The following is a 23,387-nucleotide window of genomic DNA, read 5'->3' on the forward strand; positions in this document are numbered from 1 at the left end:
ATCTCAAGAACTCCTCTCTTCTGATTTGTCCCATTGTTCACAGGATTCCTTTCAGAAGTGTACATGAATTGGTTATTTGCAACCATTTCAATTAGCTCTTGAGCTTCTGTAGGCGTCTTCTTCAGATGAAGAGATCCTCCAGCAGAGCTATCCAAAGACATCTTGGATAGTTCAGAGAGACCATCATAGAAAATACCTATGATGCTCCATTCAGAAAGCATATCAGATGGACACTTTCTGATCAGTTGTTTGTATCTTTCCCAAGCTTCATAGAGGGATTCTCCATCCTTCTGTCTGAAGGTTTGGACTTCCACTCTAAGCTTACTCAATTTTTGAGGTGGAAAGAACTTTGCCAAGAAGGCATTGACTAGCTTTTCCCAAGAGTCCAGGCTCTCTTTAGGTTGTGAGTCCAACCATATCCTAGCTCTGTCTCTTACAGCAAAAGGGAATAGCATAAGTCTGTAGACCTCAGGGTCAACCCCATTAGTCTTAACAGTGTCACAGATTTGCAAGAATTCAGCTAAGAACTGATGAGGATCTTCCAATGGAAGTCCATGGAACTTGCAATTCTGTTGCATTAGAGAAACTAATTGAGGCTTAAGCTCAAAGTTGTTTGCTCCAATGGCAGGGATAGAGATGCTTCTCCCATAGAAGTCGGGAGTAGGTGCAGTAAAGTCACCCAGCACCTTCCTTGCATTGTTGGCATTGTTGTTGTTTTCGGCTGCCATGGGTTCTTCTTCTTTGAAGAATTCTGCTAGGTCCTCTACAGAGAGTTGTGCCTTAGCTTCTCTTAGTTTTCGCTTCAAGGTCCTCTCAGGTTCAGGGTCAGCTTCAACAAGAATGCCTTTGTCTCTGCTCCTGCTCATATGAAAGAGAAGAGAACAAGAAAATATGGAATCCTCTATGTCACAGTATAGAGATTCCTTGAGGTGTCAGAGGAAAAGAAAATTAGAAGGAAGAAGTAGAGAATTCGAACTTAGTGGGGTAGAGTTCGAATTGTGCATTGAGAAGGAGTGGTACTCCATAAATTGAAGGATGTGAGAAGAGGGGAAGAGAATTTTCGAAAATTAATTAAAAAATTTTAAAAACATTTTGAAAAATTGATTGATAATTTTCGAAAACTAAAAGTGGAAAAGAAATCAAGTGATTTTTGAAAAAGATTTTGAAATTAGAAATCAAAAAGATATGATTGAAAACTATTTTGAAAAAGATGTGATTAAAAAGATTTGATTGAAAAGTTATGGTTTTAAAAAGATATGATTGAAAAGATTTGATTTGAAAACAATTTTAAAAAGATTTGATTTTTAAAAATTGATGACTTGCCTAACAAGAAAAGATATGATTCAAACATTTAAACCTTTCTCAACAGAAAAGGCAACAAACTTGAAATGTTCAATCAAATCATTAATTGTTAGCAAGTATCTTTGAAAAAGGAAAGAAATTGATTTTGAAAACATTTGATTGAAAAGATATGATTTGAAAAAGATTTGATTTTGAAAAACTTTGAAAACTTGAAAAAAATTGATTTTGAAAACAAAATCCTCCCCCTAGTGCCATCCTGGCGTTAAACGCCCAGAATGGTGCACATTCTGGCGTTTAACGCCCAATGCACTACCTTTTTGGGCGTTAAACGCCCAACCAGGCACCCTGGCTGGCGTTTAAACGCCAGTCTGTCCTTCTTCACTGGGCGTTTTGAACGCCCAGCTTTTTCTGTGTAATTCCTCTGTTGCATGTTCTGAATCTTCAGTTCCCTGTACTATTGACTTGAAAATAGAACCAAGATCAAATAAACAATGCATGCAAGACACCAAACTTAAAATTAGACACTAGACTCAAACAAGAAACATAAAATATTTTTTTGGTTTTTATGGTTTTGTAATTTTTTTGTGCTTTTTTTTTCGAAAATTATATGAAAAAAGAAAATAAAGGTTTCAGAATTCTCAGTTTGGATTCCAGGAATCATTGCAATGCTAGTCTAAGACTCCGGTCCAAGAATTAGACATGGCTTCACAGCCAGCCAAGCTTTCAAAGAAAGCTCCGGTCCAAAACACTAGACATGGCCAATGGCCAGCCAAGCCTTAGCAGATCATTGCTCCAATAGCAAGATTGATAGAGATCAACAAGCTCTTGTGATGATCAGTTGAAACCTCGGTCCAATAAGATTAGACATGGCTTCACAGCCAGCCAGATTTCAGCAGATCATCATGAAACTCTAGAATTCATTCTTAAGAACTCTGAAGAAAAATACCTAATCTAAGCAACAAGATGAACCGTCAGTTGTCCATACTCGAAACAATCCCCGGCAACGGCGCCAAAAACTTGGTGCGCGAAATCGTGATCACTACAACTTCGCACAACTAACCAGCAAGTGCACTGGGTCATCCAAGTAATAAACCTTACGCGAGTAAGGGTCGATCCCACGGAGATTGTTGGTATGAAGCAAGCTATGGTCACCTTGTAAATCTTAGTCAGGCAGACTCAAATGGGTATAGATGATGAATGAAACATAAAGATAAAGATAGAGATACTTATGTATATCATTGGTGAGAGCTTCAGATAAGCGTATGAAGATGCCTTCCCTTCCGTCTCTCTGCTTTCCTACTGTCTTCATCCAATCCTTCTTACTCCTTTCCATGGCAAGCTTATGCAAGGGTTTCACCGTTGTCAGTGGCTGCCTCCCATCCTCTCAGTGGAAATTTTCAACGCACTCTGTCACGGCACGGCTATCCATCTGTCGGTTCTCGGTCAGGTCGGAATAGAATCCAGTGATTCTTTTGCGTCTGTCACTAACGCCCCGCCTGCTAGGAGTTTGAAGCACGTCACAGTCATTCAATCATTGAATCCTACTCAGAATACCACAGACAAGGTTAGACCTTCCGGATTCTCTTGAATGCCGCCATCAGTTCTTGCCTATACCACGAAGACTCTGATCTCACGGAATGGCTGGCTCGTTTGTCAGGCGAGCACTCGGTTGTCAGGCGATCAACCATGCATCGTGTATCAGGAATCCAAGAGATATTCACCCAATCTAAGGTAGAACGGAGGTGGTTGTCAGTCACACGTTCATGGGTGAGAATGATGATGAGTGTCACGGATCATCACATTCATCAAGTTGAAGAACAAGTGATATCTTGGACAAAGAACAAGCGGAATTGAATAGAAGAACAATAGTAATTGCATTAATACTCGAGGTACAGCAGAGCTCCACACCTTAATCTATGGTGTGTAGAAACTCCACCGTTGAAAATACATAAGAACAAGGTCTAGGCATGGCCGAATGGCCAGCCTCCCAAAGTGATCAAAAGATCTCAAGAAAAAGGTTCCAAAGATCAGAAGATTTAAATACAATAGTAAAAGGTCCTACTTATAGAAAACTAGTAGCCTAAGGTGTACATAGATGAGTAAATGACATAAAAATCCACTTCCGGGCCCACTTGGTGTGTGCTTGGGCTGAGCAATGAAGCATTTTCGTGCAGAGACTCTTCTTGGAGTTAAGCGCCAGTTTTTATGCCAGTTTGGGCGTTTAACTCCCATTTTGGTGCCAGTTCCGGCGTTTAACGCTGGAAATTCTGTAGGTGACTTTGAACGCTGGTTTGGGCCATCAAATCTTGGGCAAAGTATGGACTATCATATATTGCTGGAAAGCCCAGGATGTCTACTTTCCAACGCCGTTGAGAGCGCGCCAATTGGGCTTCTGTAGCTCCAGAAAATCCACTTCGAGTGCAGAGAGGTCAGAATCCAACAGCATCTGCAGTCCTTTTCAGTCTCTGAATCAGATTTTTGCTCAGGTCCCTCAATTTCAGCCAGAAAATACCTAAAATCACAGAAAAATACACAAACTCATAGTAAAGTCCAGAAAAGTGAATTTTAATTAAAAACTAATAAAAATATATTAAAAACTCAACTCAAACTACTAAAAACATACTAAAAACAATGCCAAAAAGCGTACAAATTATCCGCTCATCACTTCCATAAATTCTTCTGTCCTCTGGAAATATTGCGAAGTTTTGTAATTAACAAAAAATATGAGGTTAGCAAGTGGATTGGAACAATCAACTGCTCAGGAGTTAAGGTCATTTTCAGATTGGATACTTTAAATCGATGAAGGTCAATGTGGAACTGTGGTCAATGAAAAACTTTTTGTTGATATTCCTTCTAATCTAATCATTCATGTTTTGGAAAATCCAGTGGAAGATATTATAAATACAATCTATCTGAATTTGGTTCAGAATTTTCGTGATCCAAGTTTTTTTAAGGATAGGGCAATACTGGCTCCGACTGTCGAGAATGTTGAAAAGATAAATAATTATATAGTTGACTTATTGTCCAATAAGGAGAAAAATTATCTCAGTGCTGATTCGATATGTGGTAGTGATGCCTATTTTGATGTTGATGTTGATTGGATAAATGTTGAATTCTTGAATCAGATTAGGTGTTCTGGTCTACTTAATCATTCGTTGAAGTTGAAAATAGGCGTGCCTATTATTTTGTTGAGGAATATTGATCTAGCTGGGGATTTGTGTAATGGGACTCGACTTATTGTGTGAGATCTAGGGACAAATGTGATCGGTGCAGATATTGTTTCTGGTAGCAATGTTGGGGATAAAGTTTTTATCACCAGAATGAATTTAATTCCCAGTGATACGGTTATACCATTTAAATTCCAATGCCGACAATTTCCGGTTTCTTTGTCATTTGTGATGACAATCAATAAAAGCAGGGTCAGACATTATCAATAGTCGGTTTGTTCTTGCATCGTCCTGTGTTTTGTCACGGTCAACTTTATGTAGCTCTTTCCCGAGTTGGAAATAAAAATGGTCTTAAGATTTTACTTTGTGATGAAGGATTAGATCCTACCACGACTGAAAATGTTGTATTTAAGGAAGTTTTTTATAAGATATAATGTAATTTTTTGTTATATTTTTCAATCTTATCTGTGTAGTTTATAGTTTTATTTTGGTCTACGTTTTCTTTAGAGAGGGACATCTTCTTTAGGGTATGTCTAAAATTATCTCAACCATTTTATGAGCATTAGATGCACCATCTTTTATGAACCATTAAAATTTATTAAATGAAAATCAAAGGATGTTATGAAAGAAGAGTATTTATAGAATTTATAAATATAGAATATATTAGTATATATATACATAAATACATTTTAATACAGAATATTTAAAAAATTGCAAGTATAATATTTTAATTTATGAAATAAATATAAAACATATTAATACATATAAAAATATTTTTTATTTATTAAAATTAATTATTATATTGTACTATTTTTAATAATATAATGTAAAAAATTAAATTATTTTATATTACTTGAAAATAATTAAATTATTTTATATTATTAAAAAATAATTAGATTATTTATTAGAAAATATTTACTAATAGTTACCTTTATTAAAAATATATTATTATATAACATAATTTTTTATTCATATATTTGTAAACATACACTTTATTCAAAATAGTATATATAATATTAATTTAACAAAATTAATTATTATATAATATTTGAAAAAATGTGTAATATTTTCATGTGCAATGAAAGGTGGCTGCTTGAAGGAGTAACGTTTAAAACCAAGCTATTTTGTTGGGTTAGCCATGTTTTATATTCATGGAAGGAAAATTTTTTTCGTGATCGTGAAATACATAAAAAAGAATCTTATTTACGGTAATATAATAGGAATATCACTTGTCACTCTCTCAGTGTTCATCTAATATTGTAATTGGTAAATTTTATCATAATATAAAAAAATAAAAATAAAAAATATTTTAAAAATAAAATATGAGCATTTTATTAATAAAAAATAATTATTTTTGTTTTTATATAAACAAAAGTCAGATGATACCAATGCAAATTTGATTTTAATTTATCATAAAAAAATTTGATTTTAATCTGGATTAGACTCTATCTATAAAATTTTATTTATTTTTGTTATTTCTAAAATATATATTTAAATAATATATATTAGTAGTAACTTTTTTATAATGTCATATATCAATTTTTCTTAGCACGTGTTTACATAATTTGTAAGAAATAAAAAAATAGAAGTTACAATGTACCTTTTTAATTTAATTTTTAATAATTGAACATGTAAAAATTTATTAAAAAATAATTTAATAATTACCCGTTAAGAAAAAATATCATCAATCATAATTATTTAAAAATGATCATCCAGGTTACATGTATCAATTTTTCTTGGTCCCTTCCGTCTTTTATTTTTTTATTATTATTTTGGTCTTAATATTTAGGCCAAATTTTAATTTGATCTCTAATATTTTAAATATTTTATTTTAGTTCAAAAAAATTTTAGACGAGTTTAATATTATTTCACTCTTAAATTTGACACAAATTCTTTGTATTAGAAAAGCATAATAACCAAAACTTTTTTTGTAATATTTTTTTGTATAAGATATCTCAAACAACTAACAATCAATCATCAGTACTCCAAAATCAACTAAATTGTGAATACTCTGGGTAACCTGATAGTACCATGGAATATCATGTTCCATTTTTTCAGGAAATATCTAATAATTTTTCAAATACATAATGTAATAGATATTTATTTAGAATTACATTATTTATTCTATTTTTTTAAAAAGAGTTGAAAAAAATAAAAAAGTTAATATTTTCATGTATTATATCTAATATTTTAAATGAATTATATTTTTAAAATATTTTGATGAAAAATTATATTATATAATAATATCTTTAACAAAAGTAGTTAATTAATAAATTTTGAATATAATAATCTAATTATTTGTCAAATAATATAAAATAAAATTTTAATTATTTTATATTTTTATGTTACAGTTTAAAATATTATTTTAATATAATTTTTTGATATTATAAAATTTTTTCCATAATAATTAATGTTAATGAATAAAAAATACTCATATATTTTGTATTTATATATTTTATATGTAATTATTTCAAAATAAAAGATTATATTACTATTTAAAAGATTTTGTATTAAAGTATTATCATTTAAAGTACTTAATTATGTACTAAAATATTCTGTATTTATTAGAGTCTATCAATGTTCTTCTTTTATATTAACCTTTGATTTCTATGTAATATAATATGATGGTCTATATAAATATGGCATATTCTATAAGTACATCATTGCTGTGCTTATTTAAGACATCCTCTTTTTTAGTGAATAGAATTGATGGTTTATATTTTTATATTTTCATATTTTTCTTTGATTTCTTTTTTTTTTCGTTTAAAAAGCAATTTTTTAAATACAGTTATTTTATCCAATATAAAAAAGTTACTTGACTATATCTTTTTGGAAATATTTAATTTTATTAAAAAACTTGATTATTTGTTTTTTTAAATCTAATATTTTTTTTTCCAAAAAAAAGAAAGAAAATATATTGTTAGTATTTCAAATTTAGTTTTTGTGAATTTATCCAGATCTCAATTGATTTTGTTCTTTTTATTTTTTTATTTAAAACGTATATTTTTAAACAGATGAACAAAATTTTTGTTTCTTAAAAAAATCAATTCAAATTGTTTTTTTAATAGATTGAATCCGTGTAAAATTAAAAAATTAAATATCTATAAGTATTGATAATTTTTTCTACTATCAGTTTAAAAACACTTGGTTGAAGGATTTTTTTAATATAATCATCTCAATTCAACCATAAACGTAATTAAAGTGAGATAATCTGAGTTATTCTAAATATTTTACAAAACTCATCAGTTTCACTTGATTAGGGATCGGTAAACCATGTTATTAGCTCATCCCCATCTCCTCCATCCCTAACCCAATTTCCATCTGGCCCAACATGTCGCCACCCCAGTTTTAGCCTCAACTGATCCTTCCGCTTCTCTCCTCGGCGTTGGCCATATGCACAGAAACTATGGGTACATCCGCGATTCTGTTCGATCCCACCATGAGGGTCTTGTTCGATTAGTCGCCTCTGTTCCTTCTCCCCAACGTGCCTCTCTCTCTCTCCATCATACTTCATTCTCCATCTCGATTTCTCCATTTTGGATAGAACATGTTGCCACTGCCATTCAAGAGGTATATGTGAGCTATCGTTCCATTCTTCTGCTTTTCAATCCCTTCCTTGATTCCTTTTCCAGTTTCATTTTTTTGTGTTAATTGTAACTTTTTTCTGTATTCATCCTTTAATTTTGAATTGTTTGGTTTCTGATTTAATCATCGTAATTGTTACTTATTTTTGTAAATCAATGGTTCTCTCCTACTGGTGCACGAAATTAATATCTCAATATCAAAATCAAGATTTCTTATGATTTCGCACAACTAACCAGCAAGTGCACTGGGTCGTCCAAGTAATACCTTACGTGAGTAAGGGTCGATCCCACGGAGATTATTGGTTTGAAGCAAGCTATGTTTATTTTATTATTCTTAGTCAGGATATCAATCAAAATTATCAATGGGAATTATTAGATTGGAAAAATAAAAGAGAATAAAATCGTTACTTGTTGTGCAGTAATGGGGAATATGTTGGAGTTTTGGAGATGCTTTGTCCTCTGAATTTCTGCAATGTAATATTCAACTCAATTGTTTGTAAAGCCCGTCTACGGCAAGCTGTATGTAGGGTGTCACCATTGTCAGTGGCTACCTCCCATCCTCTCAGTGAAAACGGTCCAGATGCTCTGTCACAGCACGGCTAATCAGCTGTTGGTTCTCAATCATGTTGGAATAGGATCCATTGATCCTTTTGCGTTTGTCATCACGCCCAGCAATCGCGAGTTTGAAGCTCGTCACAGCCATTCAATCCTTGAATCCTACTCGGAATACCACAGACAAGGTTTAGACCTTCCGGATTCTCAAGAGTGGCCGCCATCAATTCTAGCTTATACCACGGAGATTCTGATTAAGGAATCTAAGAGAAGCTTATTCAGTCTGATGTAGAACGGAGGTGTTTGTCAGGCACACGTTCATGGATTGAGGGAGGTGATGAGTGTCACGGATCATCACCTCCTTCATAATTAAGCGCGAATAAACATCTTAGATAGGAACACACACACGTTTGAGTGAAATAGAAACAATTGCATTAATTCATCGAGACGCTGCAGAGCTCCTCACCCCCAACAATGGAGTTTAGAGACTCATGCCGTCAAAGTGTATAAAATTCAGATCTGAAAATGTCATGAGATACAAAATAAGTCTCTAAAAGTTGTTTAAATAGTAAACTAGTAACCTAGGTTTACAGAAAATGAGTAAACTATGATAGATGATGCAGAAATCCACTTCTGGGGCCCACTTGGTGTGTGCTGGGGCTGAGACTTAAGCTTCTCACGTGCATGGGGCTGTTTTGGGCGTTCAACGCCAGGCTGTAACCTGTTTCTGGCGTTGAACTCCAACTTGTAACCTGTTTCTGGCGCTGGACGCCAGACAGCAGCATGATACTGGCGTTGAACGCCAGTTTACGTCATCTATCTTCACGCAAAGTATGGACTATTATATATTGCTGGAAAGCCCTGGATGTCTACTTTCCAACGCCATTGAGAGCGCGCCAATTGGACTCCTGTAGCTCCAGAAAATCCATTTCGAGTGCAGGGAGGTTAGGATCCAACAGCATGAGCAGTGCTTTTTCAGCCTAACTCAGATTTCTGCTCAGCTCCCTCAATTTCAGCCAGAAAATACCTGAAATCACAGAAAAACACACAAACCCATAGTAAAGTCCAGAAATATGATTTTTGCCTAAAAAATAATAATATTCTACTAAAAACCAATTAAAACATACTAAAATCTACATGAAATTACCCCCAAAAAGCATATAAAATATCCGCTCATCACCTACCTTTGTGCTCTTGATGTTAGTGTGAAATAATTTTTTTTGTTGGGGGGTTTGCTGATTATAAGTTATATATTATGTATGTTATATATATTTTTAATAAATTTGGTTTTTCCAGTATTGAGTACAGTGTGATGTGTTTTCTCTGTCTCCTGTTCTCTTCCAATATTCAAACCTATTGGACTGAAGTTAACTATAGTGGTAGGTATAGTTGACTGATAAAATTTTGTTTTTGCTTTATTGTTAATTGACAAGTCAACTATATGTGTTAGGTATTTGGTAATTTGAAAGATGCCTCTTCCCATACTATTTTTGCTCTTTTCCCATGAGAATTTGGTTACTTGTGATATCTTCCTAAATTATGTGTGTAACCATATTAGTCTATATATTCCTATTAGTCTATCTCTGTCCCATATGTGAGGCTTACATTGTAAGTTTTAGCGTTTGTTAACTTTAGGAGTTTATAACTCCAACTCATCTGTTTTTCTTCTCATCTTAGTTCTGAATTTTTCTCTCCATATTTTCTCCTTTTGGTGTTCTTATTCTATATATGTTGGAAATAAATAACCGTGTTGATCTGGTGGAGAAAATCATTCCGTGGAGAGAATAATGGAAAGTGCATGTTAAAGTTGTGAAGTTGTGGTATCACAAGAATCCTGCTTTGAATCGATCTCAAAATCTGTTGCATATGGTGTTAATGGATAAGAAGGTCAGGTTTATTTGATGCTAGCATCTCTTTAAGTTGTTGCAACTTTTTTTAATATGCATAAAGGAATTTTTTTTGTTGCAAAGTGATATCTTTTTGTTGTTTTATTTTTTTAATCAAATGTCTTTATGGTGTTTGGATACCTAAATAAGTTAAATAACTCAAAATATGAAGCATTTTTTTCAACTGCAGTTACACAAGATCCAAGCAACTATTAGAGAATAGCTTATACCAAATTTTGCTATGTCTTTAACTGAAGGAGATGTGTACTTGATGACCCAGTTTACAATTGTACCAAACACTGGTTTGAATAAAGTGACGAAACATCGATTCAGACTTTTGTTCCAATACAAGACCTCTGTTGTTTCTGTGGTATCTGTAAGGATACCTCATTCGGGTTTGTGTTTTACATCAATAGATGAAATTGATCAAAGGACAAAGGACGACGATTTCCTCATTGGTTCGTACAAGTTTCTTGCTCTTTCCTCTTAGAAACATAGTATTATGTTTTAAAAAGTGTGGTTTCTGATTCAAATTTGTATATGTTTCAATCAAATTATTAGAATTTGTTGGGATCATTACTTGTGTTCGAAAAGAAAGAGATGTAGCATCATATGGCAAGATGATCAAAGCAGTTGTGCTAGAAGTTTTTTCTGATAGGTATTATCTCTCTCACTTTCTCCCATATCATTAGTTATCTTCTATTAATTCTATTTTTTTTGTTCCAGCCTTTATGTTTATAATAATAAATATATAGTTCTTTTGATCTTTTGAAACTTATTTGTTTAGCAAAAAGGTACAATGCAATGTGTTTGGAAATGCTTGTGATCTGTTGGAATATGATAACTTACAAAAGTATCCAAGATCTCCGCTGATTGTTCTTGAGTCCTTAAAAATCAAAGCAATTGAAGGTTAGTTTCATACATATACAGTGAATTTTTACTCTAATGGTTACTTTTTTATTTTTTAACCTTTTAATTTAAATATGATTTAAGGTTAATAGAATAGGATTCTTGCATGTAGGTGGGATAATCCTACAGAATGTGATGAATGTCTCTAGGTTATTCATGAATCCCGACATTTCTGAGTCTGTTGAGTTTCTAAGCAGGTTAGTTGTGATAAAAAAATTGTAAAGCTACAATCTGCTATGCTTATTTTGTTGGTATTCATGTATTCATGTATATGTTTTGTATTATAAAGATTAGTTATTGTATCTTGTATGTAGATTTAGTGTTGCCAGTTATGGATTGTCAATACTTATGACCACTGAGCTTGGACACTTAGTTTCTAAAGTTGATGATGATTATTTCAATCCCAAAGAGATCAGTAATATTCAAGATCTTCATGCAGATAACGGGGTACTATTTTAGATTGGCAAACTCTCCATTTAATATTTAAACTTGAATTTATTAAACATGTGTGTCAGTTTTCGTAATCTAGTTTGTTAATCATTATTATATAGTATATCATTGTTTTTAAAATTTTACAGGGTGCTCATTACTTCGTTATTGGGACAATTAAGGAAGTTATGGATGAACCAGATTGGTGGTACTACTCATGCGTATGTGGTCATGCCGTTGTTGAGCACGAGGATCTCTACGTTTGTGATTCTTGTGGTTCATGTATTGAACATGTTATGGTCAAGTAAGCTTCATATGTAACTCTATTATGGAATAGATTAAGTATCAATCTTTTGGATTTTTTTTAGTTCTTTATTTTGCACAACTCTTTGTGTTGTTAAGAAGATTTCTTAGTTTTAGTTGTTATTCTTGGTTGTTAATTGTGTTAGATATGGGGTTCGGGTAAAGATTCACGATGGTGGGTGTGCTGTTTTGTTTGTTCTGCTTGATAATGTGGCAACAAAACTATTTGGAAAAACCAGTTCTGAAGCATTTCTCAGGATAGAAGAAGAATTTCCTATTGATCCTAATGTGTTTGCAGTATGAACTCTTTCATAGTGAACCTCATTTAATCTTTATTATATTTTTTTTGTGTTCAAGTTTCTTGATATTTTTATATTAATATCCCAAGGTCCGTCGGTCATATTCTTCACATATGTTTGATGATGTTGTTGGAGTGGAGAAAATTTTCAAGGTTGAAATTCATTCTGGAGTTCATTGAGGTTACTCCAGGTGCTTTAAAATTGTAAATGTCTTTAGTCATAATCTGAAACCAACTGTAACTGATGATTATATTAATGTATGATTCCTCACCCTATTTTAGAGCATGTTCATGCATTTTTTTAAATTTTTTTGTCAATCAATGCATTAGATAGTTATTCTAACCAAATTATCCCAGGTAAGCCTTCACGGTCCCATTTTTCCACCAATCTATGATACCTATTTGCAGTATGCAACTGGGGAAGATTACAAGACTCAAGTAGTGTGTGATAATTCTATTCAATCAGAAACTATTAAAGATATTATTACTGATCTTATTTCACCCAATCACTGCTATTCTGATGCTGAGAATGTATATTCTTTTTCTCATTTCCAATAAAATCTCTTAGATCATTCAATTTTGTTATTCTTGTTATATGATACCCTGAAAAGTTAGTAAATGAAAGTTTTGTAAATTATTTGAAATTTGAAATGCTGTAATCATTTTTTCTTTGCTGGCAGGGTGGTTTCGTTTTTATTCTGGGAACTATATCATCTATTTTGAAGAATCATAAGTGGTGGTTCTTAACTTGTTTATGTGGTTCTCTTGTGTCAGCTAATAAAAATATTTTATCATGTGATCTATGTCAGCTTCAATGCATTGATGCTGTCCCAAGGTGTTTTTGTTCTTTAATTTTATTCTGTTTTGGTAACTAATTATTATTTCAATGTTTACTAAAATTTTCCTTATTTTCTCACGACTTTCAAGATTCTGCTTAAAGATTGTAGTGTCTCATACAAATGGCAACAATATATTTGTTCTTAAAGATCGTGAGGTTGTGCAAATAATAAAGACAAGATGCTCGAGTTTTTTGGATAATCACCCAGAGTTGAATCAGGTTATCATGTAATTGTGGTTTTAATTAGTATATAGATATAGATATAGTTAGTTTGTAACTTTTGACATTCCTAAGGAAAACATAAATTATTATTATGCTATTTGTTAACTATTTTGTTTTTCTTTTTTTCTTAGGGATCTTATTGCAAAGTTGTTCCATTGAAACTCATTTCAAGTCTTTTGCACAAAAAAGTTGTATTCATGATTGATGCTAGGCCTGTGGATTATGAGATGAATCGATCAGTGTATATTATTCAATAAATTTGGGATGATGCCTCCGTTATTAATATTTTTGAGGCTGCTGCTGAAATGAATGAGCATAAGGTCTTGTGTATAGTGTTTATAATTTGTTCAGATTCATGTTTTGGTTGATTCTATACCTGAAGTTGAAGATACTTTCAGCCAATGTGGAAGCGATCATGAGGATGTGGAGGATCTGCATGCTTTTTAGTTTAATATGTTCAGATACTACTTTAAAATATTATTTGATTTGTAATACAATGTTAGTATGTTTTGAATTCTATTGTGGATATAACTATGATATCTATGTATTTAATAAAATTTCTTTTTAATTACAAGAAAAGAAAATACGAGTTTATTTTACCAATTTGAAATGAATTGGTGCAATAATTAATTAATTGTTAATCAGTACCAAAAAAAAAAAGATAATCGGGCAAAAAGATATAGATCGTGGTTAATAAAATGGTTTTCATTGCCATTTTTAAATGTATTCAACCTAAGATTAAATTTAATTGTTATTAAAAAAATATATATCTTGTGTTCATTTAAAAATTCATAACATTTGAAATTGAAATTTAAATATAAAGTTAACTTTCATTGTTGCTAGTTTTATTTCCTTTTAATTACAATAATATTAAATTAATCTTATCCACTATAATAATGTTGGAATATTTAGTATTGCTTTATTTTGGTTTAATTATCTTATTCGCTCCTCACTGAAACATCAGAACTCATGTTCCTCATCACTTTCTCCTTCTTTACGGAGACCTGAGCCCTACCATTCTCTTTTCTCTTTCCCCACGCGCCTCTTTGCATACGCGATGTACTCTGTTGTAGGTAGTGGTGCTGTTCCCCTTGCAATATGACTTTCACATAGCGCATGGGTTATTCCCTGTCCATCTTTATTTATCCATGTTATGCTGTTCTTGGCATCAGGATGGGTTGTTCCCCCTTTGCATCACTCCCTTTCTGGCATAACTCCCTCCGTAGATCTCTCCATCGCCGAAAGAACAGGTCCCCACTAGCGTTTAGATTGTCGCTGTTCTTATCCGGTGTCACTTAGGTTATCATCGAGCCTCCTCTTCATTTCTTCTTCAGTTTAAGTCTTAACGTTAGTTGTTATTTTTCCAGGTTAATTTTTTTGATTTTTTTGTGCTGTAAATACGAGTTCACTTTCCTCATGGTTACCAATTTATTCAAATTAATTGCTGCGTTGCTGATTTTTTTTCTTTGTGATAGTTATTAACAGTGGATATTGCTTTTGTTTGGTTAATTAAATAATTCATATATTTAATTCTTTTTTTTTTTGTTTGTGGGTTAATTAGAAACTTTATTCTAGAATACATATAAATAATTATCATCTAGATCAAGTTTACCTTTTTTTATGTTATAAAAATTATTCATCTGGTAGATATAAGAAAAAATGAAAAATTACTTTAAAAGATTATTAGGAAGATTTAATTATTAAAAAGGACTTTTAATACCAAAATTATTAACAATAATTAATTTTTCTTTTAGCATGTATCATATTTAAGAGGAAGGACCAAATTTTTTATAAAAAATAAATATATTCTTAATTATTTTTTTAGTTATTTTTCATAATTTTTATGTTAATCTTTTTAATATTAACTAACATTTTCATTATTTATTTATTTATTTATTTATTTATTTATTTATTTTCTGTGATTTTCCAGCATTTTCCCTCTGATTATCAATAGCAAAAAAATGAAAAAATTGTGAAAATTACTTAAACTTTGGGAGAAATAAAATTTACTGATATAAAAAACTCATAAATAAATAAAAAAATTATATAATAATATATTTTTCTCAATATTTAGTTCTTTTTTTAGCTATCATAAATATTAAAAAAAATTAGTCCTTCTTAATAATTGTGTAATTAGTTGTCTTTTCTAATAATTAATTTTTCATAACAGTTCTTTAGTGTAATTTATTTTAAAAAAACTATCCACATAATTTTTATTTTTATCTTCTATCAATTTTTTTCCCATCTTTAACAAGATCAGAACGAATCACCAACAACATATAAAAAACCAAAGGTCACTCCATCCTCTCCCCCTACACGCAAAAAAAAAAAACGTCACAAGAGCTAACCCAGTGACCGTCCGTCATCTCTCTCTGGCGTCTCACCTCACTCAACCCAGAAACCCCACCACCCAACTTTTTCAGGGTTAAACCCCATATCCTCCTATAACATACAAAGCTATCATCATCTGTAGTGTCTCCCGACGCCTTTGATTCGTTCAACAGACAAATCTCCGGCAGTTTCTCGGCGGATAGTCCTTTTCCTTTGGCTCTTGAGAGATCGAGACTATATACTTCATCCAATTAACAAGAGACGTGATGATGAGGTAAATCGTCTGAAAACTGAAGAACAAGTTAAGCTTTTGCCCTAACCATTGCACTCCTAACACAATCTTTTGTTCACTCTTTTTTCCTTTGCTTTTATTTTCATTTTTGGTAGTTTTTATTTCGGTAATTTCATCAAGTAAGGTTTTGGGTTCTAAAAATATTGAGTTAATAAGTTTATGTGAATGTGCTAAGTTCAAGTATCCATTCTGATTATTTTCTTCCTAAAAGTAGCATTTCTATTGGTCTGACATGTTGCTGAATCTTAATGTGAACCAATATAAGATATCATCATATATTTGGACATACATGTATCATTCAAGGAAAACTTTGCTCCCAATTTAAAAAGAAAGAAAGAAATATTTGATTTCCAAAACAAGGCATGTCTCATACTTGGTTGAGTGCAACATCTCATTCTTATTAACTTTTTTTTATGCTTTTTGTTACCAGGTTGTGAGATGTGGATATGAGCTAATTTTAGTAATCATCTTGATTAGCAAGCTAGATTTAAGGTAACATACTAAAATGTAACATAATAAGATGAGAGGAGTTCAAAAGATAATAACAAAAAGATATTTCTTTATTAATTTTTTTACCAAGTTGATTAATTCTGTTTCACTAAGGTTGTATTGGCCGTGTGAAATTCACTAATTTGGTATTACTATATTGTATCCAAAAAGAAAAAATATTGAACAAATAATTTAATACATTTTTAACACTAAATAAAATCATCCTAAAGGTAGGAGAAAGTTTCAAGGTTCTAGAGCCACTTTAGTTATATTGTTGACCATATCGATGACTTTATAGAATATATTGTACTTGATTATCTCTCATGATAACCCTTCTTGACAATATGTTCTATCAACGAACAAAAGATACTAATTTGGAACTATTAGGCAGCTCATTAGTCAAAACCTTTGTAACTAAAGATTGTGCAATATCTTAAGATTTATACCTGGTTACTCTTTTTATTATCATGCATCATTATTTTTTTTCCCTTTTCTGATTCTTCCCAGTCTACAGGATTATATATTTTCAAGCAATACTCTTAGTCTTTTTTTTGTGTATCTGTTTGCAGATAGCTGAAACGGGTTTTTTACACACTATTTTCCTACAATGAGTCTTGTTGCATGTAGAAATGACCGCAAAAGGTCGATATTATATTGTTTTTGTTTTCTATTAATGATTTCTTGTTATATATGTTGTAAACATACTGAATTGAGTTGATTTAGGCGTTTCTTTGGCACAAGAGAGCATTGGCGAAATGATAAAGAATCAAGAATTATATTTCGCGCATACAAAGAACGGGTACAACTTTAGATTAATATATAATTTGTGGCTTTTTTTTAATAACCATGTGATCAATAGATAAATTATATATAACCGAATTAATAAAATTTATGATAAAAAATTTAATGTATGTGATAAATCTCTTTTTGTTTTTAGGATGATGTGTTAGTTTCAAATATAATAATTGCTAGATATGGTGCCGAGCTGAAACATGAAATTGTCCTAATTGATCTCTGTGATAATTGTATCAAGCTTAAAATAAAAAACCAAGGAAAAAAATATGGATACCTTCAGATGAGATAGACAAGTTATTTGCTTTCTATAATTTCAAAAGCATGGTCAAGATCGGTTTAATGTATGTCACAAGTGGCATATTTTTTGTGGCTCCTATGGATAAGCAAAATAATTTAATCTATATGAATTTTTATGCATCTTACTATATTAAAGGTATTATTGGTATATCTTTGTAAAAAGTAATCCAAGATAAGTTGGGGTTGAATTACTTTGATGGATTGGATGATATTGCATATGGTATAGAAGATAATGGGATCCATGGGAATATGAAAAGGTTAGAGTTTACAGTTTTTTTATTCTTAATTATTGTTAGTTTTATACATCTTGTATTTCAATTACTGTATTTATTAACATATTTATTTCAAAATATATCTATAATTCATTGTGTAATATAATGTTATTATTTGCTTCTTCTATTGTCTATCTATTTTTTCATTGTTTTTTAATTTGTTCAATTTTTTTTGTTAATTACACTTGTAGTTCTGGTGTGCAAAGAATTGGGAAGAACAATTTCAATGAAACTACTGTCAAGAAGAGATCAATAACAAAAAAAAGGTATGTTGATTTTTTTTTCTGGTTTAATATTAGATTGGTGTTACATGTGTTATTTATTTTGTCACTCTTGATATAACCTAATTGGTTGATAAGTTTGTTACATTCAAAGTGTATTGATTTCACGAATCAATTTTTATTTCACAATATTCAGTATAAGCTTATCTTACATTTTTTATTGTTATCATTTTTAGTTTCCTTATATTTTTCCTATAAATTAACATTGAAATATATAGATATATTGCTGGACATCACAGCAAGAGGTTGACTAAGTATGATGTGAAAGCTGATCAATTTGTAAGTTTGTATAATTATTGTTTCATACTTATTGGTTACTTTATTTTTTATGGAATATTTCTAACTTTTCCTTTTTTACACAGTATATTCCCTATGAGTTTGCTAGGTTACTACTTAATAGTGGAGGATCGGAACATTGAAAGTTTATTGTTATGGACTCAGAGATTGCTGAAACCTTTGCAATGCATGTCTTGAAAAGTAAAGGTAGGAAACGAGAGTATAAAATTGGTCATAAATGGAAAGATTTTGTGAAAATGCATAAACTTAGATCCGGATATTTATGTGTATTTAGCAGGGTTTCAAAAGAATATCATGTATTTAGGTTTCTGTGATTAGAAAGTAATTATTCAGCTGATTGGAGACTTTCTTGTGTTAGTTTTGGGATATGTATTTTATTTTGGACCCTAGATTTTTCATGGTCTAAAATTCAAAATATGTAAGGGATGTGAACTTCTTGGTTAACCTATGTACTTTTTGATATCAGATGTGAACAATTGCTGTAAGCAAATGTCAACTATATGGTTATCTTTTTTCTTTTTGTGTTAACAGTCAAATTAATATGTTGTTTTTATTTTTAATTATAGTGTTAATTAACATCCTGAATGATTGCTATATCTTATATCTTATGAGTCTACTTTGATATGGTGTTACTTTTTTTTATTATTCAGATATTAATATAAGTTATGGTGTGTTTTAAGTTTGATAATTTTTTTTTGTTTTGTTTTTCTATTAATGTTATTTTATGTGGTGGTTATTTTTGTTAATGATATTGTTTTATTGTATTAAATATAAAGATAAATTAGAATGTCAACCTATTTTATAAGATTCAGTTTATTTATTCAAATACGTTTTAACAAATTATTTTTTTATTCACTAAATTGTATTTTTACGAAAATATATTTATTTTTTTAATTGGTAAATTATTTTTCTTAATATACTCTTCAATAATTTTTTTATTTATTAAATTCTAATTTTAGCAAATTTTTTAACAATCATTTTTATATTTTATTATTAATTTTCTAATATTAATACACATTTTTTAACATTAAATTAAAAAAATTCTTACCAATATTAATATTAATATGTATAACAATTAATATTAATAATAATCATTAATAAATAATTAACAAAACAAATTCTTTCAAATCAATAACCCACTGACCCTGAAATCCTAAACCCAGTCTCACCTCCACATCAGAGAAAAGAAAGCAACCATCCACCCCCGCCTTCTCCATTGCCGAACTACTTTCGGTGGACCAGAAGCTGTGGTCCTTGTCGCATTTCATAGAACCCTCATGTCACTGCCGGACTAGCCTCATCCTAGATTCCTACTTCTCTACATCACCCAGTTCTGCAGTTGCCAGCATCGCTCATGACGGTGGTTGCCTCATCTCTGCTCGTGGTCGATGGTTCATGTCGCCGTCGCTACGTTATCATCCCGTAGTTGTCTTGGTTGCGGCAAGACTTTGAAGGTTTGTAATTGCTGTCCTTGTCCTTTTCTGGACCCTTCCCTTCAAATCCACGTTTTTCCCTTCTTCTCTATCCCAACAAAAATTTTATTTATGTAGTATGTAATGTACATAATCGCACCAGCTCTTCCGTTTGTAGCAATTTTGGTTCATTGATGGTTGCCTGGTTCTATGGAATTGAAAAAACAGTGCATTTATGGCATCAATGTGTCGCTCTAGCTTCTGGAGTATTTGGAATTTGGACTAAATTTTAGGGAAAAGATGGGATTTTGGGAATGTGGTAACTTTCGCTCTTTGATTTGCATTTGCATTTCCATCTTTGGAACATAGATAGCTACAAAGGTGACGTGAACTCCTTTGAATCTGATACTAGAGTGATAATACAATTAACTAAGTTATAAATTTTGATTGGCTTATTCTCATGGCTCTTTGTTTAATATAAGTGATTCAGGACTAAGTTTCTCTTCAATAGATGAAATCTTGCATAAGAAAACAGATGATTATTTTCTGATAGGTAAATAATTCTCCTTTGGTGTACTACCTTATATATATAATTAGTTAATACAAAATGATTAATTTTTTATACAGTTATTTAGAGTAACTAAAATACTTTTCATTGTGATGTATAGATTTCATTGGAATCATTACTAGAGATTGAATCATATGAAAAAATGATCAAAGTCCTCATACTTTAAGTTTTTTCTAATCGGTATTTCTTAACGAATTTGAAAATTGACATCTGATATTAATTTGTTTAGTTTGTTACTTCACTTAGATTTCAAATTATACTTTGCCTTCTTATTTTTAAAGGAGTTATCGGTATTTGTAGTGTTCCTCTATTTATTACTATAGCTGCATTTAAATTTTTCAAGAAGAAAATTCAGTGCAATATTTTGGGCTATTGCTATCACAAAATTTATTTATATGCCTTCAAAAAATACCATAGACCTCCTGTTGTTATTCTTCAATCATTTAAAGTTAAAGTACTTGGAGGTTAGTTTGATGGTTAAAGGGAAATTGTTGCCATATAATATTCTATTTTAAGTATTTGTTTTTATTTATAAGTATCTTCTGAAGAGTAGATTCATTGTAAATCTTTTTTTCCTAGATCATGTATGCTTGCAAAACGTGATTAACATATCCAAAATTCTAATCAATCCTGACATCCATGAGAGTGTTCAGTTTCTAAACAGGTTACTTATTACTTATTCATAATTTCTGGATTTATGTATATGGTTTTTCTTATTATTAAATTGAATTAATGAATGCTACCATTTCTTTATTTCTCTTTTACTTTTCCTTTTAGGTTTGAAATTGCATCTTATCAATTCTCAAGACTCAATTCAACTGAAAATGGTTCATTAGTTTCAAAAATTGAGGATGAATGCTTCGATTGGAAAGCTATTAGAACAATTGAACATCTAAAGAAAAATAGTGAGGTATCCTTAATGTATCCTGTATAATTGTATATACTTTCTCATATTATTAGTATTCCATTTGTACTCATTTTACTTTATTTTGTATAAAACCAGCTTTATATTTACTTATATTAATTGGTCAGGCTGGTGTTTTCTATATCATTGGTATAATTAAAGAGGTTGTAGATGACTCAGACTGGTAGTATTATGCTTGTGTATGTGGTCATGCTGTTGTTGAAAATGATGATATGTATCATTGTCATGTATATGGCTCATTTGTGGAACATGTTGTCAAGTAATATTCTTTCTTATCTCTTTTGAGATTACCAAATTTAAAAAATATTGCATTTTTTCTTTTGAAGTACATTTTTTTACTTTTCATTATTCTTATTGTTTGCCTTCCTCTTTTGATTTTCATTATGTAGGTATAAAATTAAAATTGTTATTGAAGATGGTACTTCTCCCTGTGTGTTTGTTTTGGTGGATAGTGCTACCACGAAACTATTTGAAAAGACTTGCTCTGAAGCTTTCTTGCAGATTGAAGAAAAGCTTTTTTTTTATTCTAATGTTATTTTTCTGGTACATGTAACAAACATAATGTTTGGATTACAAGTTTTCCCTTTTTACTTAGAATCAAATTCATTCCTATTTCTTTTTTCTTTTTTTTTTTTAAATTATTTTCCAGCAGCTTCATTGTCCATACATCTCTCATTTTTATTCTTTCATTTAAAAATAACCGGCCTAATTTTTTAATTTAGGTTTTTACTTTCGAATAAACTAAAAAACTTTGACTCATTATTTTCTTAATATTTATGCATTTTATTTATTTTTTGATTATTTATAAATATATGAAATAAAATATTAGTTTCATTTTCATTCATTCTCTTTAAATCCACTTATGGGGTTATTTGATTTCTTTTTGTTTTTTTTGGGTTATATATAATTGAACTTGTGTTTAAAAAGTAAGTATTAATTTTTTCAAACTATAATTATGGTGAATATTAGTTGGTTCTAATTTTCGTTGAGTTGGTTAAAATTTGATAAAAATATCTCAATGTTATCCTACTGCAAGATTATACCAAAAAAAATTAAATAAAAAGAGAGGATAATAACTTGAAAATAGAAAAGGTCAATTTTTATTACTTGAACTCAAGATCATTAATTAAGTCCTATTAAATGGACTTTTAATACCAAAATTATTAACAACAATCAATTTTTCTTTTAACATGTATCATATAAGAAGAAAGTCAAAATCTTTTTATAAAAAAATAAATATATTTTTAATTATTTTTTCATTTAATTTTCATAATTTGTATGTTAATCATTTTTATATCGCGTAAAATTTTCATTAATTAATTATTTATTGATTGTTTTTTTAGATTTTTGTGATTTTTCATCTTTTTTTAAGCTCATTAACGATAAAAAAGAAATGAAAAAAATGTGAAAATTACTTAAACTTTAAGAGAAATAAAATTTATTAATATAAAAAACTCATAAATAAATAAAAAAATAATTAACGATATATTTTTCTCAAGATTTAGTTCTTCTTCTTAATTATCATAAATATTAAAAAAAAATTAATCCTTCTTCACAATTGTGATATTAAAAATCTTTTTTAATAATTAATTTTTCATAACAGTCCAGTGTAATTTTCTTTAAAAAAAATCAAAATATTTTTTATTTTTATCTTCTTTTATTTTTTTCCCATCTTTTACAAGATCAGAAGTAATTACCAACAAAAAATAAAAAAGCAAACGTCACCTACTTCTCTCTCTGACGTCTTACCTCGCTCAACCCACAAACTCCACCATCGAACTTTTCCAGGATTAAATTTTATATCCTGCTACAACATACGAAGCTGTCGTCATCTGCAGTGGCTCCTGGTGCCTCCGATTCGTCCGATAGAAAAATCTCTGGCAGTTTTTCTGCAGATTGTTCTTTTCCTTCGGCTCTTGATTGATCGAGACTATATAC

The 23,387-nt window shown here is 30.5% G+C and overlaps 1 long non-coding RNA gene and 1 other non-coding gene across 2 annotated transcripts; both read left to right on the plus strand.

The window, feature by feature from the left end:
• Positions 1 to 215: 215 nt before the first annotated feature.
• Positions 216 to 323, plus strand: LOC130942615 (small nucleolar RNA R71). The gene has a single exon (XR_009071181.1). It is a non-coding gene; the product is annotated as a small nucleolar RNA R71 (small nucleolar RNA).
• A 19,371-nt stretch (positions 324 to 19,694) lies between these two features.
• Positions 19,695 to 22,063, plus strand: LOC130942021 (uncharacterized). The gene is made up of 3 exons (XR_009070756.1): positions 19,695 to 19,998; positions 21,302 to 21,434; positions 21,839 to 22,063. It is a non-coding gene; the product is annotated as an uncharacterized LOC130942021 (long non-coding RNA).
• Positions 22,064 to 23,387: the final 1,324 nt, after the last annotated feature.

This window comes from Arachis stenosperma, chromosome 7 (assembly GCF_014773155.1).
Source record: "Arachis stenosperma cultivar V10309 chromosome 7, arast.V10309.gnm1.PFL2, whole genome shotgun sequence".
Lineage (NCBI taxonomy): Eukaryota > Viridiplantae > Streptophyta > Magnoliopsida > Fabales > Fabaceae > Arachis > Arachis stenosperma.